At 36.3% G+C, this 27,769-nt stretch overlaps 1 pseudogene; it reads right to left on the bottom strand.

Moving 5' to 3' along the window:
* Positions 1-27,127, bottom strand: LOC127678149 (mesoderm induction early response protein 1-like; annotated as a pseudogene).
* Positions 27,128-27,769: the final 642 nt, after the last annotated feature.

Below are 27,769 nucleotides of genomic sequence, written 5' to 3'. Positions count from 1 at the left end.
TTAGTCATTTGTATTTTCTTGTTCCTGAAACTTCCCATGTGAGACTTCTTCCTGGGAAAACTCAGAGGAGCCTGGACTTTCTTTCCCACTGCTGTTTATCCATGACTGTTTAGCAGGTCTCTCATTCTTTTTCACCAAAATCATTTTCATTTCTTGCAGTAATATGGGCAAGTTTTGGATCAGTTTTCAGGTTAATTGCTTCATAACTATTAGTGTTCATTTCTGTAAGAAGTGGTTTCTTAGTTTTACCTGTTGGTCCATTAAAGAGTAAGCCTTCAAATTTTCATTTACTTTGTTCAGTATTTCTCCTGGTCTAAAAGATTACTGTTACTGATAGTTCAATCTTCTTTCTCTGACTGGCTGTTACTGCTACTTGAGACAGTTGGGGGAGGGGATAGTGCTTGGCTAGAAGCAACACTTTCACTTTCATCCAAAAGTTAATCCATGTAATCCATTACACCAGAATGATGATTATATTAATTTTTCCAAACCTTGTTTGCTGAGCAAAGAAATAATGCCCAGACTTTTGCCCAAATGAATGATACATATTCACCGACTGATCTTCTTCAGACTTTATTAGCCTGAATCAGGTGAAAACATTTTCCATAGGCTTCAGCCCTTGCTAATATTTTCTGCATTCTTCCTCTGTTCACACATTAATTCCTATTTTATATGAGATCCTTCAGGGATTGCTTCTAGACCTTTCTGGTCCCCTGTTCTAGATCCATCCTTAAAAAAAAAAACAATCACTTTATTTTCTGGTAAATATTCTGGATCCTAGAGAAGCTGATCATCATTTTCATAGACTTTTTCATTTTTTTCGAATCTCCAAACACCAAATAGAATCTCCGCTTGAAGCATGGAGCCCACCATGATTTCCTTTTTCAATCTTCTGAAGGAATATAATCTTCATCTTCTTCATATTGTTCTTTTATTTCACTACTGGTATCAAAATATTTACATCAACCTTCGTGGATTTCCTGAACATCTTGTATATTAACAGATTGTGAGGGATCTTCATTGGAAGACTGAGTTTCATCCTCCTGACCACATGAACGCTTTATATTCTCTTCTTTATATTGCCCCATTACAGTCATTCTTATCATCATTATCAACCTTATCATCACCTTCACATTCCTCCTCCTCCTTCTATTCCTCCTCCTCTTCTTCACATAACTGAACTGTGCTTTCATAAAAACAGAGGCTTAGTGTAAGACCTGAAAAATCCAAGGGCACCCCAGTGTCCCACTCCTCAGAAGGTGACACCCAAAGTACTCATGAGAAAAGGTCTTGATGCAATAGATAGAGGATTTTTATTCCAGAGGCTCTGGGGTCCACAGTCATACACTGCATAGGGGTAGAGGACTGTGGAATACCAAGTGCAGAATCGGGACAGCTTTTATGGGTTTGTAACAATGCCAGTGAATCACAAACCAATCATTTCTTATCATTGAGAACCTGTGTAGAGCAAGCCAATTGATTTGTACCACTCCATAGTTTTAGGCCAATCAGTTTGGATTATCCTAGCCCACATTCTGTTGGCCAATCAGTTTCAAATTTTCTCGGTGTTCCATAGCCACAGGTAGTTAGCTCATTTCCTGTTGCCTTATGGGGCCAGGATCACTTACTCAAGACCCTTTTGCTTAGTTCCTAACAAAGAGTGGCCTCAAGGTATGTGACCTTTCATATAGTTTCTAAAAAAGACCTGGGTCATTAGTGAGTTAGGCTCTATTTTTTTATCCTTTCATTCTCCATTTTTTCTCTTGTTAATACTTCTAATCTTAGAATGGGGAGGACTAAAGGTCAGTTTCCTCTAGGCTCAGAAGGCCCTTGTACTGTTGTGTAAGTACTATGATCTGGACTGCACTCACTCGCTCTCCAACAAAAGCAATAACCCTATTAATTATGCAAGGCCCCAATGTAAGCAACAGGAGAAAATTACTAAGGGTCTCATCAAACAGAAAGCAGGGTGGCCAAGTGTACAAGATAATGGTCTTTCCTCCGAGTCTCAAGGTTTCCTTTGTGGTGGCATCTAATGTAGACTGAATCTCCAACCTGGAAGCAATGTGGGACTTGCAAGTCTCCTTCTCCTGAGTAGACCTCTGGAAGCTGCTTCTATGCTCACCACCTCACCCACTCGAGTACCTTGAGCCTAGAGAACAAAGGCCTGAAGAGCATAAATGGTAGGAGAGCTATCCCATCATTAATGTCAGTCTCTGTGGTCTGGTGAGGTTGGTGAGTGCTTTATTCATCAGGGTTTCAGTAACTGCTCCTGATGCCTTCTTATACAGATCCAGCCACCTGTCTGGAAGCAGTGAGGAGTTTTGGCATGCCAGGAACATTTAAGGCAGACAGTTTGAGCCAAATTTCATGTTGTGGGATACCTCCTGGAAGGGCCCAGTGTATGCCAAAGAAGTTGGGGTATCAAAGAGGATCTCAGGGAGGAGTCAGGTTAAAATGGCAGGAGCTGTTCAGAAACAACGGGAGAGGTACCACCCAGCCTGAGCCAGTCTCTAAGGTCAATTTAGTTAAGGCCTCTCATAGGGTTTTGTTTGTTTTCTCTTCCTGTCTTGAGTCCTGGGGACAGTACATGCAATAATGTTTCTAATTAGTCCCAAATATCTCTGTCAATTTCTGACTTATCTTAGAAACAATAGCAGAACCATTGTCTGATCCAATTACCTTGTTCACTCTGAAACTCGGGAAATTTCTTCTAACCCTGGCAGCTGTTTCCTGCTTATTGGGGAAAGTCTCAACCATCTAGAGAAAGTATCTATAAATGCTACAAGGTATCCATAACCATATTCTCCTGCCTTAGCTTTTATAAATTTTTTAAATATATTACAGGAAGAAACAATGAGAAAATATTGATGACCTTAGATTATTTTCAGCGCTGAAATTGCAGATGGAAGGACACCCAGAAAGAAAGACAGTAATCAAAGTTGAATGCTGAATATTTTATTAATGTATTGAAGCTCCGGTTGTGCTCCCTCATGGCAGTGGAAGCACTTTGTGAGGGAAATCAACTTCTTACTCAATTTCTGAAAAAAAAAAAAAACAGAAAAACTAATGTATTCATATTACAGAGCAGAGAAAGAAATCTCAGTCATAATATTTGATATTGGGTCTACGACAAGGTTATCACTACATATTTATTTTGGCTAATTTCTGACACATAAATTATGGAGTAGATTTTTCCACTGCTACCCACCAGGGGATAAATATGAATCATACCTGTCACAGAATTCTGGTTTACTGAGGTCCCTGGGGTCTGCCAGATTGGGGACCTTGTGGTCGGCCTTGTGAGTTTCCTGGCTGAGGGGGTCTTTGCTGAGGACCTCCTTGTGGTCTTTGGCCTTGAGCAGGTCTCTGCTGTTGACTTTCTTGTTGGAGTTGTTCTTCAGATGATTCCTGCTCCTCACCTTCTTGTGGGGGTGGGCCTTGAGGAGGTCTCTCCTGTGGGCCTCCTTGTGAGGGTGGGCCTTGAGGAGGTTTCTGCTGTGGGCCTCCTTGTTGGGGTGGGCCTTGAGGAGGTTTCTGCTGTGGGCCTCCTTGTTGGGATGAGCCTTGTGGAGGTTTCTGCTGTGGGCCTCCCTGAGGGGGTGGGCCTTGAGGAGGTTTCTGCTGTGGGTCCCCTTTGTGGGGTGGCCCTTGAGGAGGTTTTTGCTGTGGACCCCCTTTGTGGGGTGAGCCTTGAGGAGGTTTCTGCTGTGGGGCTCCTTCTTGGGGTTGTCCTTGAGGAGATCCCTGCTGCTGGCCTCCTTGTGGAGGTGGGCCTTGAGGAGGTCTCTGCTGTGGGCCTCCTTGTGGGGGTTGACCCTGCTGGTTCCCATTAGCAGGGGGTCTTGGCTGGAATCCTGATGGACGAGGCCTCTGGTTTTGGTTCTGGAGTTCTGAGTCATAAAAGCAAATAATAGATGAGTTTAGTTGTACTCACCTTTGTTCTCCTTTATGCCAAAGACACTTCCACATTTCTAGATAGTAACCTTTTATAGTTTCAATGAAAGCTCCTGTTAAACCATGGCCTTTGATGACCTAATGCAGATTATTCAGGAACAGTTTCCTTGGACTAATTAAAAGATAAATCAGTTCATATGTGGAAGTTCTCTTACTTCTTAGAGTTTAGGGAAAGTGGTCTTTTTATGAACTTAGGTCAAATCATTAAGTTTCATGGTAAAATCCATGCAGTTTGCTCAGAAAATTGGCATCATATGGAGAAATATTATCTGTGGAAGAAGAGTCTAAAAATCACAGCCTACATAGTTCTCACTTAATAAATTCATCACAGTTTGTATTTGATGGACTCAATATAATTCTCTCAGTATAGAGTCACAAAGAAAAGAGACACTAACAATTACTTCTGTGCTTTTCCTGCTGAAATCAACTGAAATAGATTCAACAAGGAGTTGGAAGATGACAATGAAAAAATCTTGTTTCCATAGAAGTTTCAAATTAGGGAGCTTCATCTAAATTTTATCTCCCATCAACTATTCCTCTGTTTTAGAAAAGGTAAATTTCTTTTTGTCAGGAATTTAGACTTCTGGCTTATTGTAATTTGTTGTCCATCCATTTAATGTTCCTTATTATCAAAGTTGGATCATTTTTGTCTTTAACTCTGTGAAACCTACATTCCCTAAGTAGTAAAAAGAGAGATCTTAATACAGTGTAGAGTTATAAAACTTCCTCATTACTAAAGATACATAAGGAGATTAAAGAGTTTTGGTATTTGCTTTATACCAAATAGAGTTTTGATGGATGGCCATTGTATAGCAAAGCAAATGATAGACTCAAAGTGAGTTCACACATGCAACTACAATCCGAGAGTTGCCAAGTGACTTTAGCTACAATCTGTGATTTCCTGGGGGAATTTTAACTGTTAGGAAAATGCCCAGGTAGCATTCATTTGCAGTATCTCTGGTGACTATGTCAATGAGGGGCAATGGCTAAGTTACACATAACATTTTCTTTTTGGTTGTCTAAATTTTAATTAGAATCTTGCTGCCTACAGTGATTAAGCCATCTATCTATCTATCTATCTGTCTGTCTGTCTGTCTGTCTGTCTGTCTGTTTGTCTGACTGACTGTCTGTCTGTCTGTCTTTAGGTCTATCTACATTTCTATCTCTGTGTGATTTAAATTATTTATCTCTTTCAAATTTTCTATCGTCTAAATTTTAGTCTTTGCAAATAAAATTCATAAGGTTAAGCATTTGAGTAAAGGATAAAAAATATACCCACAATGCATTGGAGTGTTGAAACAGTGTGGAAAAATGAAAAACGGTAAGATGTTATTATTTTTCTGTATTACAGTTTCAGGGTTATTACTTGAGTTGTCATCATTCAAATGGGTCTCATATCTGTTTTTCTGTAGTCTTCCCTTGATCAACAGTAGAGCAAGGCTACTGGCATATGCAGTTTAGTTTTACTACAACAGTGCCTTCAAATCTGAGACTCTCTATTTTTAAAAAGCATTGTGTGGTCTCATTCATCTCTCATTACCTGTCCTGGGTTCCATTTCTCTCCTCCCCTGAAGTGTTGTCTCCTGTGCTTTAAAGAGAGTCATAACATGCACACACATATTAACGTACCTTCACCAGGTTCCTGAGCAGAGCTCAGGGCCAACAGGAGCACTGTGAACAGGACCACCAGCATCTTGGTAGAGGTTCTGATGTTTCTCCCAAGTCTGTGCTGAAAGAAAAAGACACTGCTTTTATAAGGATGGTCAGAAGAATGTCACCATTGAATTCCACACTATGCTATTTCATAACTCTCAAAGCAGGAAATCGTGCATCCTTTACTCCAACCTGGGCTTTTTGCCAATCAGGAAGATGTAAGAAAAAGCTGCGAGTGTCCCTATTTTAATGGTACAAAAATAAGAATAATTTAGAAGAAAACCTTGCGTAAAAGACTATCCTAGATAGTGAAGATAATGACTATTAATATATGAAATACTTTTTCTATTTGCTGACATTATCTCTGCATCACTATTCATTGTGGTAGGAATAGTATGTATGTGTGTATACATACATACATACATACATATATATATATATATATATATATATATATATATTAATAAATATAAATGTCAGTGATGATTTTATTCCAAATGGAATGTTGCCAATTTCTCTGATCAGTATATCTTAACACTATCACTTTTTTGCTTCCTTATATATTCTAGAGTTAAGTAATACTGATGGAGTTGAAGCTATTGATATAAAAATTTCAATTATAGCAAGACAACTGGAATCACTAACCTGCTAAAAATGAATAACAGTGCCTACTATTTTCTTGGTATAGCCAAATAACAACAGCATTGTCTAGTGAAACAAGAGACCTATTAAATCACTAAAATCCAAGCAAAAGTGACCTCACAACACATATGAGGTTCACCTGGGTCCTGAATCTGTAATTTGGTGATGTGTGTTTTGAGCATTTTACATTTCAAAAGTCCATAAACAGCTCCACTTTTTAAATTGTTCTATTTAATTTGCTTATGGATAGAATTATGGAGGTGAGCATGGAAAAAAATTTTATGTTCTCCTCCAAGGGGCAAATGAATGCTGTTATGATAGTTTACTTTTTTTTGAAGGTGCTAAATTTTTTATTAGATATATTCTTTATTTACATTTAAAATATTGCCTTCATTCCTGTTTCCAACCATGCTACTTTATCTTCATATTATGCATATTCAAAATGAGGCTGGAATTGTTTACATTTTATGTTCCAATATTTTTGTCTATTTTTATTAAAAACATTTTCACCATATTTTTTTCAAAAGGTATTCTTATGTGCCTAATATTCCTTACTTAAATTATCTTGCCTGTATTGTTATTTTTCAACATTTCTTTCTCATTCTTCTCTTCAAAGAATTATTTTTAACAACTCTTAACTCCGAATATTTGTAGAAATTTTTCTGTGTTCCCTTGGTTTAGTTGAGTGTATGTGGCATTTTTTGTCATGCTACCATAGAGGTAGTTTAGAAGGAGTTACATAAGAGAAAAACCCAGATGTGTGACCCATGTGTATTGTTATTCACTAGGTTCTGTGCTATACCTGTGAATGTCACTCAATTCTTTTCCACCTGATTGTAGAGAATAAAGTAGAAAAGTTCACTCATCGATGGACAGCATATACTACACTCTATGTGTCCCATAAATAATAGCTACTCTCATGGTAATATATATGCGGTATTTAGACCTGTACTCTAAAGGTATTTTAATTGAAGTTCACCAATAAACTTTGCTTATCCTAAAAAGAAACTGTTTTTCCTGCTTTTGTTGAATTTATGAGAAACCCAATTTTCTTAGACCAGAATGTAGTCTCTATTTGTCAACAGGCCATGAGCTGTAACTTTCATAAAAACTACATAGCAAGGGAGCATGAAGATAAGTTATCCTTTCCAGGTTGTCACAGAAAAGCACCATAGTCATGAGTCATGCCTTGTGCTAGGTTGTACTGACTTTTCACATGCCTGACAATTCCAACCTTTTCTTGACTTTTTGAAAATGGCAACATATATGTTGATTCTTCCAATTATCACTCTGTTCAGGATATTTCACTGACCTTTTCAGTTTCAACAATGTGTGAAAGATGTTAGTATATCATTAAACAAAAATATTATTTGTTACCTCAACAGCACAGCTGATGCAGGAAATATAGTAGACATAAGGGTGTATTTAATGCCTAATTCAGAATTAGAGCTTCCTTTATCTCATATAAGTAATATTGAACCATATCTCCTTAATGAACACAGTCTTTATTATACTTCCACCTTTGTGAAATTCATTCTTCCCTATAAGATGCTTCCTGAAGTTCACAATTTTCTGTTATATTTTTACACAGATCTGAATTTCATCGGAGTGCTTTCTCAGGTGACAATCTGTGCTGAACTATGAATTGGATCCTGAGGAGCTTACTAGCTTATGTACAATTAAAAGCAATAAATCACCCTTGCCTAAAATCTGTCAGTATCTAGTGTAAATGTAGAGGTTAGCTTCAGAAGACTCAGTCACAAACAAACCAAACTAAATTGACAGGGATAGGATTCTGATGATCGATCCTTACCTAAATGCCTATTGGTAGTGGATGGCAATTTGTTTGTGGAAGTATTAGTTTTCTTGACAAGTGTGGCTGCTGGTAAGTTGTCTATTGTCCACTGGATTGATTCACATCCACTAGGACAGACAACATGATATAGAGTTACTGGTATATAAAATTAAAATAATCTGAAGAAATTATGTTTGGAAAGGGACATGTTGAAGAACTGAAGATAAGGACTGTAATGGAATTGTCAGGAAAATGATCACAAATAAATATGTCATGACTGCTTCAAGTAATAAATAAAAAATATACATTTCCCGCAAATTTATTTTTTATATATATCCTCTTTTTAGCTGACAGACATGTCCTATCCAACATATATCCTTTCCTTTTTCCTGATATCTGTACCTATTACAACTTAAATACACCAATCATTTTAAAGCCATGAATACCTTTAGACAGTAAATATGGGTTTTTATTCCCTGGGATGGGTTATTTCACTTAGTTTTAGTTTCATCAGTATTAATTCTTTATTGTAAATTTCATATTCTTCTTTCTTAAGTTCTCAATAGTTTTATATTTTGAGTATGCGCCATATGTTCATTACTCATTCAGTAGTGAATGCACACTTAGTCTACTTCCATTTCCTGCATCTTGTAAGATGGCTTCAAGATAAATGGGTCTGTATCCCCTTCAGAAAGTATAAAGTCCCTTGGCTCTATGTATAAAGTTGTTTTGGGCTGTATGAGGAGAATACATTTAGCATTGTTAGAGAAATACAGAGATGTTCATTTTCTTCAAATACTCTGGTGTGAGCTGAGCTTCCTAACATAAATACACATAAATACTGCCTGAGACCTAGGGATTTAAGAATTTTCTGTGATATCCATGATCAAAAAGCTAAAATATTTTCCATCATACATTTCTATCATTTTCTCCTAATGATCTTTCATTCACTGATTTTCAAAATTATAAATATTATTAAGCATACTCATTTTTTTCTAACTACTTTTTCTAGCAATTACTCATGATTCTGTTTTCAGTTTATGTGGCTGCATAATCCCTTGCAAATGATATACTCCTTCCCTAATATCTCTGTTGCGGATGAGTGAGCCTTCTCTAATGATTTATAACACATTCATTGTCTACCATATCCACTAACTTTGCTCTCAGTTGCCTAATAATTTTCAGTAGAATGCACAGAACTATGTGACTTCCAAACCACTACCTGTTTTCCTGTTATCCAAATAACATGTATATTTTGTATATACATGTATATTTAACATATTTCACTTTCTTTTAACTTAGAAACTTAAAGATTCATGGTGAGTCATTTGTGTTGGATGCTATTTTCATGCGTGAAGACATTTAGGAATGTTTTCCTGAAGTTGTCACAGGTCACTGAGTAAGGGAGAGTTGTTCTGAAAAATGTTTCACTGATGCAGGCACAGCATCTAGGATATTCTGATAAAGCAAACACATGAAAGGACATGTGATGAAGGATTCTTTTCTAAGAAAATATGTGTATAGGTCTACCTGCAATTTTGTAGTTGAGCTCTATTATCTGGTTCCATAGAGAGAAATAGACCAGCAAGATTTTGGTGGTGTACTGAAGCTTCTTGCTAATTGTATGGACTATGGTTGACTGACTTGTTTGGAAAGTAAAAATAGAATTCCATACACAGTGAAGTAGGATGAGATATAATTAGTGAGCTAGTTGTGCCATGGTTGTGGGTCTGTCGTCTTTTCTGTAATAGCCACAGACAAGAATATCTCCTGGTGTCAGTATGTGTCTCTCCTGCTGAGGAGAGCTGAGTTTGAGACCTGGATGTCTCTGCTTAGAAGTGATTCCACTGTTGATTTTCTCCCCACTCTAACTAATTTTAATGCTGTTGTATCCATACAGTATTTTTGTGCTGATTGAGCTGGTACTGCTAAATCATGAACTCTTATGATTACTTCCAGAAAACACATATGAAAGTGGAAAAAACTGAGGTTGCAGAGTATATGTGACTTTATTTGTATGATACCATCGTAACTTCTCTTGACCTTTGATTGGTACTGCACTACAATTGAGGTCCGAGCAAAATCAGAAAATGTTCCTGGCAATAACATAACTGACACAACAGCTGCTGGTATCTGATAACAACAGAGTATGCTAAGTAAACAAGTATATTCAAGATCAATGGCCTCCTCTTTGATATATTTTGGTCCCTCTTTCTCGTTTAACAAGTTGCTGTACTCCAATTAGCTTCAAGGCCAATATTTTTCACACTCTCATGACATTCTAAGGCTATGACCCAACCACACACCTTGCCTCAACCTTGCAGGTATTTTTTTCCTAATACGTAATGCCTTGCTCTATATCTTGAGCATCTTTATATAATTACATGTGCTAAGATTTTGGAATGTATTCTCTGTAGTGATTATTTGCTGTTTTTTTTTCTTACATGTTCTGTTCTGTTTTGTGTTTATAAGCAGTTTGGCTTTGAAAGGGGATGTGGTGTAATTTGGCAACTCTCCCTAGATATATGAAAATCTCAGAATTTCTCATTATTTTGGGATGTAGGATATACCTATGTGGCCCAGAAATTTCTTTCATAGTATTACCAAAACTCTCTTCAATTGCAAGGACACTCTATGACATTGCTATCTTGCATCCTAATTCTTTATAATTCAATATAGTTTTTCATGTTCATGAGACACCTTAAAATGTTTTTGTTGCTACTCCATAATTATAATTTTGCTACTGTTATGTATACTAATATAAATGTCAGTGGCTTGTAATGGTCTTGGGGTTGCAATATAAAAGAGATATTTAACCCAGAAATGGGTTGTATTTCACAGTTTTAGAACAGCTGCCAAATGGAGATAGTACCAGCATAAGAGTCACCCACATGCAGACCTAACCTTCAGATAAGAGAGGAGCAGAGGGAGGCCATGGGAACCTGTGAGTGGGAATGGCCATAACATCTTGGGGAAAAAATCATCTATGCTCCATGTTAATTCTCCTAAATATCACCCTTCTTGTGACATTTGCCTGACCTTCTTCATTGCCAGAAAAGCACGAATAAGATTAATGCATCATAAAGAAAAATATCAACTTGGACAAAGATGATGAAAGACCTAAGAGCAAACATTATCATTCAAAAGTTCTCAGTAAAGACAGGAGTAATCTTGGCCAAAGTACTACGTAAATTATGCATAATGAATCCCTTATGCTTCAACTTTGATTAGAATTTAGATACAATAGCTATCATGCATCCAAAAATATTTTATTTTCACATATTAAAAGCTGTGGAATCTATGATGCTTGGGGACAGCCCCAGTGGGATTTTCTTTATTGTTGGTTCCTCTTGAGACAGGTGAGGGGCAAGAACATCACAAGAAGGGAAGACTTTATCTTATGAGGTATAGAATTAACAGTTTGTCTTATAAGATTATTAGGGTTGCAGTATAATAATACAGAATTTACTTAGCAAGTCTAAGTTACCATGCCACTATATCTATTATGCAGTCTGTGATCTTCTGAGGCCAGAAACTGCAGTTAAGGACACTTAGCACCTCTTCATAAACAAGGAAAGATTGATTAAATAGCATTTGTACTTCATGACTCTTAACTTTTGGCCCACTAGGTAGAAATCACAGGGGGAAAGGGGACATTTTGGGAAGTAATTTATAGGCTTTATTACTAAGTTCTAAACAGTTTCCTAAGAAAGTTATCTAAGGGGAAATGCAGAAAGATCCTATGAGGAGGGAAAGGAAAAATTAATCTGACTTTTTTCATCTGTTTGTACTTCGTACTTAAACATCTTTCAGAATGCATGATCACAGGTTACAACATTCATCACCAGTTCACACAAAAATCAAATCATAAATTGAAATAGAAGTTTAAAATAGAGAATGTTGATATGCATAACAATCAGCAGTAATTATGTAGCTAAATATCCATCACCTAGCACTCTTCCACAGGCTAAATGAAGGTTGAAAACCATAACTAAGTTATTATTGGAGTTTTGTATAGATAAGACCAGTCAATATTACATCTTTCTTCTGTCCTATCACCTATAATAAATCCATAGTTCCTTTTTATGACCTTTAGATAATTGATTTACAACATTGGGAATGTGATCTGAGTAGGAGAACTTCTAGTTACTATTGAAGAGCAATTGATTTGCGACACATGGGGGATGGCATGATTCTAATTACAATTTTGACAATTAGAAAAGGACCTATTAGGAGTCCCAATATAAAAGAGCTTAATAATTATTGATATATTTTTGGAATACATATATTTTTATAATTAGGTTCAAGAAGTCATCCATTTCTCAATATAGCATAACTTGTACACAGAACATTTTTGTAGAGCTACAGAAATCTGTTCAAAAGATGTGGGCTAAAAACTAGTGATTATTATATATGTTTAATAACAATAGGAAAGCTTATTAAGAGCAGGAATGTTCCTTAAAGGAATTCTCTTAGATGTTGCAGATGTGGGCAAATCTCTCATAGATTAATCCCAATTAGACCATCTAAGGAACACAACCTAGTTAATAAATTATTGCATTGGGGCATCTATCAATGTGTAATATTTACAGATAACATATTAATTGAGGATCACTCACTAAGTGTGTTATAGACTAAGAGATTTGGAGATTACAAATCCAGCACATAGGTTTGAATTGGTGCACCAACACTTCCTAGCTTCAAAGTTTTCTGTTTGTTTATCCTTCAGTATTGTTTTCCCTTAGGCCAATTTGTTCTCTATTTCTGTGGTTAAATCTATTGTTTAAATATATGGAGATTTTGTACAAAGGGGTTGGTTTTAAGTCATTTCTGTATGTTCTTTACTTATACAAATGCAACTCAATATTATCACTATCAACTTCACTTATGCTGACACCAGCACACAGGACGCAGAAGACCTTGGATTTTAACATGGAAGGTTCTGTTTCCTGAAGCCAAGTGAGTGGATGTAGGTCTGCTTGCAGTGAAGAAGGCTGAATTCTCATAAGGGCCAAAAAACAATAGAAAATCTATGTGTCCTCTGCTTGTAAATCTCAAGAATCTTGTAATTGTACTATCTTTGTACTCCTCAAATGTTCTTCTCCTCCCTGTCCTTTGAGCCAACTTTGAAAAATAATCTTCAATATGATGGGTTCTGCTGAGCTATGTCAATGTCATCAATTCAAGAGCAACTAAGAAGTTTCAGAAGGCTGTAGTAACACATTCCTGGGAACTGTGTTCGAGTGGGCTTAATTCATCGACTGACTTCATCCATAAAGAATATTCAAGATCAAACACATTTCTTTTATCTATTTTAGCTCTTGAGAAAGTCTAGTCCTCAAATTAGAAAACATTTCCTTGAAGGCTCCTTTGTGTTGCCCTCATTATAAAAACATAGTATTGAATAGAGTGTGAATAATTTCATGTGGTACAAATTAAGTGAGTTTCTCTGAAAAAAGGTGAATTGACAAAGTTATTCCAGAGCAACATGGCCTACTGGCACCTGGAAGGTTTGTGACTGTGGCGGTAGCTCCCCCTAACTGAGAAATAGCTACATACAAAGAAAAGTAAGCGTGATGACTGTATAACTTCAATGCACCCCCATTTTGTCAAAACAAGGCCTTTGAGAGAATGTTGCTGCATTGTCTGTTCACCATCATGAGGCAGTGCTTCAAGAAAGCCAGAAGGGAAATATAAAATGTCTTTGAGAAACAATCTTGAATCTTTCAACATGATCCCAAGTTATTTGCCCATGTTAGAAGTCAAATATGGTTAAAAGACTCTCATCTGGAATAATGACATGTGATATCTTTCAGTAATAATCAGGAAGGAATCAAACCAATGATACGCATGTCAGCTCTTTGAGATATCCTTTTACAATTCAAATTCCATTTGCTTCCATTTGGTTAATGGAGTAAAAAATTATTCCAAGCTGCCAGGTTCTTCGGGGCTGAAAGAAATCATGGAAATCAGATAAAAAATGGCAATTCCCATGTTTTTCATGAGGCTTAGGTTATACACATGAGTAGAATTATTCCTGTGAAATTGATCAACCAGTCATATACTCCATCACAGACCCTACAGCCATGCTTAGAAGATACATATAGTCTCTTTTGCTCTCTCTCTCTCTCTCTCTCTCTCTCTCTCTCTCTCTCTCACTCACTCTCCCTCCCCCTTTTTTCTTTCTGTCTTATCACTATCCCTGTCCCTCTCAGTGTCTCTGTCTATCTGTCTCTCCCTGTCTCTCTGTCTGTCACTCTCTGTCTGTCTTGTTTTCCTTTCTCTCTGTCTCTGTCTCTGTCTATGTCTCCATCTCCCTCTCCCACTCCCAATCTCTCTCTCTCTCTCTCTCTCTCTCTCTCTCTCTCTCTCTCTCTTTCTCTCTCTCTCCCTTTTCCTCTCCCACTCCCAATCTCTCTCTCTCCCCCCCTCCCTCACTCCCCCCCTCTCTTTCATATGACTGGTGTTAATGTCAGCACTTCTGAGGATCTCTCCAACTGCTTTGACCATTAAGAATTGATAACAAATTGTTGAGTCTTTAAGCATTAGGACCTTTGATATCTCTGTGATTTTCACACAGTTTCCATTGTGTCTAACCTGACTATTTTAATGTTTATATGCACATGTTCTTGTTCTCATATTTATCTCTGCTTATCCCATATTTCCCAATCAGCAATTACTAGACCAAAGATATATTTGTAGTGTAAAAAACATTATTTAGTGTAGGGATACATGGAATCTACTTATATATGAATTTCAGGAAATGTTGTTATACAAAATAATTATTTTTCAATGTCTTGTACACTCTGTCTTTCTCTGTCTGTCTTGTGCCTACTTCAATCTTGTGTGTGTCAATATTGCCTCTTTGTTTTGCAAGGATATTTTTGTTTCATTAAAATTAAACATTCACCAGTGTTAAGGTTAACAATGCTCATCATAATCATGCAACCATCTTGGACTCAAGGAGGATACTTCATTTTATTTTCTAGTTGTGCTAAGGAGAGTACTGCATCCTCTGTCAACCCAATACTAGAGAAATGCAGCTAACATAACCACTTATGTGAAGGCCATCTTGATATTTTTGACTTTAATGTATATGAGCCAAATATTTAAGAGTATTTTAAAGGTGATGAACTAAAATATATTTAATATATTTTTGAATCAACATAAAATATGCTTATTTAATAACATTCTTAAAAAGCCAGAGGAGACACAATCTGCTTTCAGAAAAATTAATGCCCAGTCTACTAAAGGGGAAGTGTTTTTTTGTTGTTGTTCTTTTTTTTAGTATGCATATAATAATAATACATACAGCAATCTCATTCTAAAGATATTTTTAAAAACTGATCATGTATGCTTTATTTATTCACAAACACACCCACGCCCATATATATACATATATACATATACATATTTTTGTTAGGTTTTTTTACTTATTTACATTTCAGGGTGTCCCCTTTCTTGATTTCTCCCCCAGAAAATATCTATTCTATCCCCCCTCCTCCAGATTCTATGAGGGTGTACCCACACCAACTCCTGCCTTTCTGCCCTCACATTCTCTTATACCATGGTATCGAGCCTTCACGGAACCAAGGACCTCCTCATGAATTTAGGCCCAACAACGCCATTCTATGCTACATATATAACTGGAGCCATGGGTCTCTACATGTGCACTCCTGGGTTAGAGGTTTAAATTCTGAGGTCTCTGGTTGGTTGATATTGTTGTTCCACCTATGGGATTGCAAACCCCTTCAGCTCCTCAGACTCCTAGAGTCAGAGTCTCTAACTCTTCCATTGGGGAACCATGTGATCACTTCAATGGTTGACTGCCAGCATCCACCTCTGTATATGTCATGGTCTGGCAGAGCATCTCAGAAGACTGCTGTATTAGGCTCATGTCAGCATGTACTTCTTGGGATTTACACTGGTGCCTCTGTTTGGTGAGTGTATTTGGGATGGATGCCCAGGTGAGGCATTCAATGGATGACTTTCCTTTAGTCTGTGCTCCAATCTTCCTTTCTGTATTTTCTCCTTAGAGTATTTTGTTGCCCTCTCTAAGAAGAGCAACACTTTTATATTCCTTCTTCTTGAGATTCATGTAGTCTATGAATTTTACCTTAGGTATTCTGAGCTTTTGAGCAAATATCCTGCTATCAAGATATACATACTGTCTTCATCAGTGTTTCTATTCCTGCACAAACATCATGACCAAGAAGCAAGTTGGGGAGTAAAAGGTTTCTTGAGCTTACACTTCTTACACAGTACCAAGTCCAGCCACAGCACAAAATACAACTCTGGCTATCTCTGGAACACACTCTCTGTGCTCTCAGAAAACACTTCCAAGAAGATTTCATCTCAGTGATGCTGGTCTCTTCTTAATCACCGCTAATTTCTTAGCTCCTGCTAACCAGCATCAATAGGCCCAGTAACACAAAGGTTTGCTTTAGTGGTTCTGGTATCTTGTTACTCACAGCTGATTCTTCAGCCCCAGCTAACTAAAACCAAAGAATCTTCACAATCAAAACATGGCCACTGTAAGAGTCTTTAATCTTCCCTCTGAAATTTCACAAGCCAGGCCTCCATCTTTTTCACTGTTCATAACATTGTCTTCCAAGCGACTACAGAACTTTTTATAGAGCTCTTAATATTCTAATGGCTTTTCTAGCTCAAAGTTCCAATGTCCTTCCATGATCCTCCCCAAAACATGGTCAGGTTGTCACAGGAATACCCCACTATGCTGGTACCAATTTGTCTTAGTCAGGGTTTCTATTCCTGCACAAACATCATGACCAAGAAGCAAGTTGGGGAGGAAAGGGTTTATTGAGCTTAGACTTCCACATTGCAGTTCATCACTAAAGGAAGTCAGGACTGGAACTCAAGCAGGTCAGGAAGCAGGAGCTGATGCAAAGGCCATGGAGGGATGTTTCTTACTGGCTTGCTTCCCCCTGACTTGCTCAGCCTGCTCTCTTATAGAACCCAAGAATACCAGCCCAGGGATGGCACTACCCACAAGGGTCCCTCCCCACTTGATCACTAATTGAGAAAATGCCCCACAGCTGGATCTCATGGAGGCAATTCCCCAGCTGAAGCTCCTTTCTCTGTGATAACTCCTGCCCATGTCAAGTTGACACACAAAATCAGCCAGTACACATACCAAGTGTGTTGGTTCTTTTGTGATTGGGTTATATTACACAGAATGATATTTTCTAGTTCTATTATTTTGCCTATGAATTTCATGTAGTTATGTTTTAATAGCTGAGTATTTAGTCCATTGTGTTAATGTACCACAATTTCTGTATCTTTTCCTCTGTTGAAGGATATCTGGATTCTTTGCAGCTTCTGGCTATTATAAAGAAGGATTCTACAAATAATCTTTTTCATGTGTCCAGGTTATATGTTGGATCATCTTTAGGATATATGCTCAGGGGTCATATAGCTATAAACTCAGGGCATAACATGTCCAATTTTCTAAGGAAACACCTGACTGATATCCAGAGTGCATGTACCAGCTTTTAATACCATCACCAATGGAGGAGTTTTCCTTTTTCTCCACATCCTTGCCAGCCTCTGCTGTCACCAGAGATTTTGATCTTAGCCATTCTAACTTAGATGAGGTGGAATCTCAGGATATTTATGCATTTCCCTGATAACTTAGAATGTTGAACATTTCTTTAAATCCTTCTCAGCCAATTGAGATTCCTCACTTGAGAATTCTTCTTTTAGAACTCTACGCCATTTTAATAGGTTTATTTGGTTCTTGGAGTCTAATTTCTTGAGTTCTTTGTATATATTGGATATTAGCCCTCTATCAGATAAGGGATTGTTTGTTGGTGGCAGTTTTTTCCTGATGATAGTGTCCTTTGCCTTAAAAACAGTTTTCAATTTTATGAAATCCCATTTGTCTATAGGTGAACTTGGAACCTGTGCTATTGGTATTCTGTTCACGAAAAATTTCCCCTGTGTCAGTGTGGTTGAGGCCCTTTCCCACTTTCTGTTCTATTAATTTCAGATGTGTGCATCATTTTATGGTGTAGAACTAGGGGTAGCCATCAGAAAGTCCCAGATGACTGGAAATCAAGAGATGTGTAGGATGCAGTAAGGATGGCATAAGCTGAAATACACAATAAAAAGGAGGGAGAACCTGTAGAAAGCATACAGAGAGTTTAAGCTCATCCTCTCATTGAGTGATGGGCCCAACAAGTCATGTCAAGAATTTTAACCCATATTTGTTATTTCTAAAGAAAATGCAGGGACCAAGAGTGGAACAGAGACTAATGGAAAGGCTATCCCGTGACTGCCCCACCTGGGGATACATAACATATGGAGCCACCAAACACAGACACTATTGCTGACACCAAGAAGTTCTTGCTGAAAAGGTTCCTAATATTTCTTCATGCTGAGAGACAACAGAGGACTATGACTAATAGAGATTTGGATTCTTGTAGGCAGCTATTGGATTGAGCATAGGACTCCGTTGAAACAGTTAGGGGAAGGACTGAAGAAGCGGGAAGGTTTGAATCCCTGTAGGAAAAACATTATCAAATAACCAGATACAAAGCTCCCACAGAATAAACCAAGAACCAAATACTATACAAGGAGGGACCCATGAGTCTCTAAGTATGTGTAGCAGATGATGGCCTTATTTAACATCAATGGTTGGTGAGGGCCTTGGTTCTTTGAAGGCACTATGTCCCAGGTAAGGGGAGTTCAGGTTGGTAAGTTGGAAGTGGGAGTGTGCTTGGGTGAGATCCCTCAAAGTAACAGTGGTCAGGAAGATGGGATTTTGGTGGGAAAACCTGGAAAGTAAAAGATACATTTGAAATATAATTAAATAAAATAACCAATTTTAAATCCTTCCCATCGTTTTATTGTCCACGGAGACAGTGGCTAGAAATTCTATGGTCTTAGAACTTAACTGTTAGATCTAAGCACCAAGAATTAAGATTTGATATCATCAATATGTGGATCATGTGAAAATTTTATAAAGGGAAGGTGAAATAATTATGATGATGATTGTGAAATAAGTGAAAACAACTGTGATTATTAATGAGTTCTTAATAAAAGGTAAGAGGGGTTTATATCCCTCTGGTTTTTCTCTCCTTGTGATGACCCATCACAGAACTTGAGAATTCAAACTAGTGCCCTAATTTCCTTTCATGTTTATTTCTTTCAGAAAATATGTATGAAGACAATGAAGGCCTTGCCATAGCTTACATCTCAAATAATGTGATTATAGTTTAACTTTGTTATACAAATGCTATTACAAGTAAACCGTTTCTCACTCCATCTCTATGTATGCATGTGATTTAGTCTGTTACTTGAATACATTAGACACAGTTTATGAGGACCTAGGACCATAAATCAACACATCCTCTGCCTTTTGAACTATGTATATCCACTAACCAGCTGCCACTGTACCCACAGTTGATTATCTTCTATGAGAAATACAGTTTGTACATTAAAATTACATATATGTACATGTATACTGAATATAACATACATATTACATAAACATAGGTTTTTAATTCTCTAAATTGAACATCACAAAGAGCATAATTTATTTATTAGTTTTGTACATGGAGAAAAATTCCTGTGATATTCCAAAAGTTTAGAGCAAGTTTTCAATACATATTTGAGTCTAACAATACTGAATTATGACGTTATTTCAGGAATATGTTGAAGGGAACTGAAGGTTAATAACCCATTGAATTATGGTTTTGAAGATGGTTAAGAACACTTGCTATTCTTGCAGAGGAAACAGGTCTGTTTCCCATCATTCACACTGCTGCACACAATTGCCTGCAACTCTATTTTCAAAATATTTAGTTTCCTTTTCCAGTCTTTAACAGAAATGTATTCAAGAAATGCTGACACCCACTATCAATCAAACACTTCTCTGCATATATTAAAATACGCTTTTAAAAACTTGATCTACAAAATCATAGGTCACCATGAAGCAATAATGAAGTTATAGGCAAACCTATGAATTTATAGTATTTTAAAATCTATAAATACATCAATTTTGGGAATGTTTAATTATACACTTAAGGATTTAATTTAGGAAAAAAGCATAAGACACTGTTTGAATTAAATATAGCATTCTAATTTCCAAATATGTAGGTTGGCTTGCTTTTGTAAAATAGCATAATTCCATAAAGTATTTTTCTTTATTAGCCAGCATATTTTCATGTGCAATATATTCTATTGTTACAAATCACCATTTTAACTGATGAGTAAATTCACTGAAATCTTACAAAGTTTCATACTCATGTAATTTGTGTATTAGCATGCTTCTGTTTTTCTTCATCATAGTAGCATCATCTTATAGTCTCACCTCTCCTGATGTGGAAATCAAAGGGATTAAATTATTTCTGCCTCCACTGAAATACTCTAGAAAAATCCCCATCTTTCTTTCTAAATATATATGGCTTATTATATCTTTTTAGGTACTGTAATTTACTACTCCAAATTGTTGAATAATTATTAATTTTATTTAGAAGAAAATCACACTTATTTTTGAATCACAAAACAAATATACCATAGCATCCCTTCCTAGAAATATTATTGATTTTTTATGCAGAATTTTTCTTATCTTTTCTAATTTTAGTTTGTATATATACAAGTCCTATAATGTTAACTTTATTTCATGAAAAAATTTTATGGAGAAAATGGTTAAAGTTTCAGAGCACTGGTTTTTTGAGCACTCAAGAGTCTTTGGGTTCCGTGTTAGTTTGAATAATTGTGGTCTCTATATATAATTTTTCAGAAGAACTATTTGTTTTTGTTTAGTGTATTATTATTAACTCCTCTATATTTACTTACCCATCATGAAAAACTCTACAAAGACCTCATACATCTGCCTCCAGGAAAAAGAGGAGAGATGCCAGTCTTGGTATTTTTTATTTCATTTTATTGTTTTTGTAGTTAAATTTTTTTGGTTTTTTTATTTTTATTTTCTTTTTTGCTGAATATTTTCTTTATGTATATTAAACGTTATTCCATTTCCCAATCCCATTCCACCAGAGATCCTCTGTCTTAACCCCCAAGCCCTGCTTTGATGAGGATGTTCTCCACTCCCGACTCCCCAACCAGGCATTCCCCTACACTCTGGAATGGAGCTTCCACTGCACCAAGGGCCCCTCCTCCCACTGATGCCAAGCAAGTCCATCCTCTGATACATATATTGCTTTAACTATTAGTTCCTCCATGTGAACTCTTTGTTTGATGATTTAGTCACTGGGAGCTATAGGGTGTCTGGTTGGTTTATATTGTTGTTCTTCCTAAGAGATAGAAATCACTTGAGTTTCTTCAATCCTGTTTCTAACTCCTCCACTGGAAGTCTCATGCTCATTCGTATGGTTGGCTGTGAGAATGTGCTCTGTATTTGTCGGGCTTTGGCAGAGCCTATCAGGAGACAACTATAACAGTGTCCTGTCAGGAAGCACTTCTTGGCATCCACAATAGTGTCAGGGTTTGCTGTATGAGATGAATATCCAGGTTTGGCAGTCTTTAGTTGGATTTTACTGGAGTCTCTGCTCCAGACATTGTCTCTGAATATCCCAAGTGTTTTGATTCCCCTTCTAAGAATGACACAACAATCTACTGGCCTTCCTTGTTCTTGAGCTTCATGTGTTCTGTGAATTCTATCTTGAGTTTGTCGAGCTTTGGACTAATATATACTTATCAGTCAGTGCATACCATGTGTCATCATTTGCTATTGGATTACCTCAGTCAGGATATTTTCTAGTTCTAGATATTTGCCAGCCAATTTCAAAAACTCATTGCTTTTAAAAGCTTATTAGTACTCCATTGTTTTAATGTACTACATTTTCCTCTATCAGGTCCTCTGTTGAAGGATACCTGCGTTCTATCTTGCTTCTGGCTTTTATAAATAAGTATGCTTTGCATTTCCATGATGATTAAAAGTGGAGCATGTGTCCTTATAATGTGTTGGAGCACCTTCTGGGTATATATGTGCAGGAGTGGGGTAGCTGGATCTTCAGGTAATATTATGTACAATTTTTTTGAGAAACAACCAGACTGATTTCCTGAGTCGTTATAACAACTTGCAATACCTACAACAATGGCAGAGTGTTCCTCTTTCACCACATTCTTGCCAGCACATGATATCCCTTGAGTTTTTGCTCTTGGCCAATCTCACTGGGGTGAAGTGGAATCTCAGGGTTATTTTGATTTGTCTTTCTACTATGTTGAAAATTTCTATATGTGTTTCAGAGCCATTGGATATTTCACAGTTGAAAATTCTTTATTTATATCTGTACCCGTTTTTAATAGAGTTCACTGATTCTTTGGAATCTAACTTCTTGACTTCTTTGTGTATGTTGGATATTAGCCTTCAATAGGATGTAAGAATTGTAAGCTATTTTCTGAATCTCTTGCTTGTCATTTTGTTCTATTGGCAGTGTCTTTTACCTTACAGATAATTTGCAAGTTTATGAAGTCTCATTTCTCTATTTTTGAACTGAGGAAATAAGCCACGGGTGTTCTGTTCATGAAATTTTCTTGTGTGACCTTGTGTGTGAGGCTCTTCCCCACTTTCTGTTGTACTACTTTCTGTGAATGTGCTTTTATGTAGCGGTCCTTGATCGACTTGGGCTTGAGCTTCCTTCTTGAAGATAAAAATGGATGGCTTTTCATTCTTCTAATGATGACTTCCAATTGAACCACCACCATTTGTTGAAAATGATACCTTCTTTCCACTGGGTGCTTTTGGCTCCTTTGTCAAATATCAAGTGACTATAGGTATGTGGGTTATTTTGGGGGGCTTCAATTCTATTCTATAGATCTACCTGCCTATCTCAGTAAAAATATTACACAGGTTTTCTTACTAATGTTCTGTAATTCAGCTAGGTGTTTCTGATTCCCCCACATGTTCTTTTATTATTGAGGACACTAATTTCAATCCTGGCTCTCTTATTATTCCAAATGAATTTGCAAATTTTTCTTTCTAACTCTATGAAGAATTTTATTGGGGTTTAATGTTGATTGCACTGATTCTGTAGATTGCTTTTAGCAAGATGGACATTTTTCTTATAGTTTAATGGGTATTCTGGATTTTATATCCTCCTGGCAAACAAGAATGGTCTAAATATAGGCACACACATTAATTTAATTTAATTCATTTGTTCTGGATTATTTGAATTTGAACTAGAATAGGGAATATTAGTCATTGACTCCAGAGTAGAGAGCGCAATGATAATCATTGCCTGTTTGAACAGGTATGAATTATCTATGTTTGTGGCTTCAGATAGAGAGTTCAACAGACAGATATACCAATATTAATAAAATATATCGAAAGAAAATGTGTACTGATACTGCTAGCCACATGTATGGCAAACTCGTCATTTCTTCCCTCAACTTTTCCAGTCTGATTACTTACTAATCATTAGTAGCAGATGCATAAGTAGGTGTGTGAGACTTTTCAAAACTATGATCAATCAATCATTGATTATTTCAGTTTTGCAAAAACACAAAAGACTTGTAGAAAAATGCTACGGAGGAGCTGGAGAGATGGCTCAATGGTTAAGAGCACTGGCTGCTCTTCCTCAGGACCTAGGCTTGACTCCCGGCTCCCACCCACCTGTAACTTACTTTCAGGGGATCTGATGCCCGCTTCTGACCTCTGCAGGCACCAGGTAGATAGAGGGTAAACAGACGTATATGAAGGCAAACACTTATACACATAAAATAAAAATAATGTTAAAATACATTATGAAACAAACAACCAAAATATATCTGTGGCTCTGGGAAGAGAGCAAAATGGACAGATGATATAGACTATTTAGCCAGTCACAGGAAACTCATATTCTGCTTACATGGGCTCCACTGAAATCTTGAGTGAGTTTTACTGCTTGGCAGGGTAGAAAAGGCCTTGTATAAGCAACACAGTATTCTAGTTACTTCATTTGCTTTAGATTGTTTTAATTTTCAAAATGGATGTGATGCTGTGTTTTGTGTTCCTATTATTCCTCTGGGAGAGAGGTAAACATGAATGTTTTCCAGTTTTCCTGCTCAAGGATATGCTAATTTGTGAAAAGGGTTTGTCTTTGTGTTTTTGGAAAAGGTAATTAAGGGATTTACTACTTCCATATTTATATGCATCAGATTTGATAGAGGAAAATGTCCTGAAAACTAGATTCCAAAGAATCAAACTAAAAATTTATCTTGATGATAAAAAAATTATTTTGAGATTTATGTATTACAGAATATAGAGTCTTGGCGAATCTCCTCATAAGACATGATGAACTGACCTGTTTAAACTCATGATTTCTTGGTTTTTCATCCATATCCAGTGAGGGCACAGACATAAGAGACTAATACAAATGCTGGTGTGGCCTTCTTAAGGTCCGCCAACTCCTCCATATTACCTCAACTCCCACCCTCCAAAACTATTTCAGTGCCCATATTCAGTTTGAAGAATTTATAAAGAGTTGTAGTTCCAGTTCCCAGATATTAGGGAATGGGGTTGCTATTAAAGGTTGTCTTTCTAGGCAATGTAGAATTGGTCATAATTGGAACCAGGAGGAATAGTTAGATTTGATTGCATAGCCGTAGTCCCTATTGATAGAAATCTTCTTAATTGTTACTAAGTCATATTTTTTAAATGGTACATAATTTATTTTGATGCAAAATCAAGGGTTTCATTGGTTTAAATTTCTTTTTATTGATTCAAATTTTTGTAAGTACAATGATTAGACCCAGTACTTCTATAACTGTATTTTAATTTGAACTGAGGTGTTTTAACCTGTGTGTTTAGGGCCAAGTAGCAAATTCATAGCTCTGAGTTTATTGTTAGTGGGTTTTCAAGATTTTAATTAAAAATAGCTGAGAGTAGTTAAGGTACAACAGTCCAAATTACTTTACATAGATAGTTGCTTTTCAAGACCATCAGAAAGCTATAGAATGTGACATTTAATGTTACTTATTCCTTTGTTGAGACTGGTTTGCTCCTGACAATATTCCTTCTCTTTTTATCACTATTGTTGTATAATACAGCTGGAGAATAGTTAATTCCCCAGAAGTTCTTTTATTGTTGAGGATAGCTTTTGCTCTCCAGTATTTTTTGTTATTCCAAATGAATTTGCAAATTGAACTTTCTAACTCTACCAAGAATTTCTTTGGGATTTTAATGGGCATTTCACTGAATCTATAGTTTCCATTTTGCAAGATGGACATTTGTATTATATTAATGTTGTAATTGATGAACCTGGGAAAACATTCCATCTTCTGAGATCATCATTTTCTTTCTTTTCTAGAAATTTGGACCATACAGATTTTCATTAGCTTGGTTATAGTTACACCATGATTTTTTAAATTTTTATGACTATCGTGCAGGCTGTCCTTTCCCTAATTTCATTCTTAGCCTGTTCTGGAAAGTTACTGACTTGATTGAGTCAATTTTATATCCAGCCAGAATGCTGAAGTTGTTTATCAGCTTTAGGAGCTCTCTGGTTTTATATATATATATATATATATATATATATATATATATATATATATATATATATATATATAATGTGTTTCATTTTGAATAAATAGTATCAAATTTGACAAATTGGATTACAACTGCAAAAATCTGAAAATTCTAAAATCATTACTTTTTTTTGAAAATTAATATTGCTGTTGTCAATAGTTACTCCTTGGTAGTTGAAATATGGCAACATCTTGTGCCCTTCCATTTCTGTTTTCTTAATAGAAATGATGAGAAATCTTATTGTCCACATGATAGTAACTGAACAGGATTTTATTTTGCTTGATAATTCTACTCACTTAAGCTGATGGTAATTTTTTCTTCCAAATTAATTTATAAAATTATAGTCAATATGAACCAATTTGTAATCTGAATATCATGGTGACATTTAGAAGGCCCAAATTATTTGTTGGTAAGTAGAAGCTTGAAATTAACACATTTTAATAATGCTTTATGAGTGAGTTTACCACCTGGATAAGAAATATGTCTAGGTTAACTATACTGATATTTAAAAATTCATTTGAAAAATCTTTGGAAAATAAAATGTAAGCTTAAAGACTCAGAGTATGATTCCTCAATTAAAGTTTACCAACTATACAAGTTAAGAAGATTATACAAGCTTTTTTGTATTAAGAAAGGACAGGTCAGTCAAGACATACATACTATAAAAATCTTTCATATACAGTAAAGAATCTGGAAAAATACAGAATGAATTTTTAAAAGGCATGATAAAAATATGGAAAGACATCATTGATGTCTACAAGTTTACAAAAACAAAACTGATTTCATGTATTTTCTTCTGTATCAAAACTGCATTTAACCTATCATATAAAGCCTGTTCACAGTCTTTAATATGAGCTCCTTTAGGAATTTCTTCTACACCTTTCTCACTCCCTGTTCTAGATGTATCCTTAAGAACGACCATCACTTTATTTTCTGGTAAATATTCTGGATCCCATGGAAGCTGATCATCATTGTCATAGACTTTTTCATTTTCTTTGAATCTACAAAAGCCAACTAGTATCTCAGCTTGAAACATGGAGCCCAACAGAATTTCCTTTTTTCAGTCATCTGAGCGAATATAATCTTCATCTTCTTCAGATACTTCTTCTATTTCACTACTGGTGCCAAAATATTTACATAAATGTAAGTGTATTTCCTGAACATCTTGGGTAGTAACAGATTGTGAGAGACCTTCATTGGAAGACTAAGTTTCATCCTCCTGACCACATGAAACTATTATATACTCTTCTTTATATTCCTCACTACAGCCACTCTTATCATCATTATCATCATCAGCAACATCTTCACATCCTCCTCCTGCTGTTCCTTCTCATCTTCTTCAGGTAACCAAAGTGTGCAGTCATAAACATAGAGGTTGAGAATCTCATGGATTGGCATGTCACATTCAATTGTAAGATCCTCTATTTCAGAACGGACGCTTGTCTCTCCTTCCAACATTTCTTCTTTTTCTAATGTTTCTCATCATCAAAACCATGTACCTGCATGTCAGCTGATGAATCAAACTCATGGTTCTCTAATATTGCTGAGCCTCCAGGCCTTGAAGACTCAACAGATGGCTCCACCATGCTGTCCATACTGGCAGGTCTTATCGCCACTGCAGGTTATAGACAGTACCCAGATGTGCTCATGGCTTGCAGGGATACTGATGCTTTCTTCTCCTTTGCTGAGGGAACATCAAGTACAATATTGCCTAGGTAGGGGGAGAGAGGTCAGCATTGTCTATTTCCTTATTTTAGTTTGATTGTTTTAATGTGCTTTCCATTTAGTTTGAGGTTCACTACTGGTTCACAGTTGTTGTTGTTGTTTTTTTTTTTTTTGCTTTGTTTATGAATGGGTTTTGAATTCCTGATCTTCCAAGCCTTTTACCATGAAGGGATGAATAATTTTGTCCAATGCTTTCTCAGAATCCAGTAAGATGATCACTATCACCCTCAATTAGCTGAAGAGTTCCTGATGATCAAGAGCAAGTAATGGCAGGAAAGTCCGTTTTGTGCAGGCACAAACCTTTGGTAGGTTGCATTTTTGAAATGTTCAGATCAATAGACAAATTTATCTGTATAATGCTAAATGGTGCATATTGCATATGTTTGTAAATTTACAAATAATTATATTAATAATAATAATAATAACAATGATAGAGACATAAATAATAAAATGTAAGCATATTCTGAGATGGGAAGATTAATTTCAGATGAAATCTTTAAAGA

This window comes from Apodemus sylvaticus, chromosome 2, assembly GCF_947179515.1.
Source record: "Apodemus sylvaticus chromosome 2, mApoSyl1.1, whole genome shotgun sequence".
Taxonomy (NCBI): Eukaryota; Metazoa; Chordata; class Mammalia; order Rodentia; family Muridae; genus Apodemus; species Apodemus sylvaticus.
The sequence above is the reverse complement of the archived record's forward strand: the minus strand, read 5'-3'. Positions and strand labels throughout refer to the sequence as shown.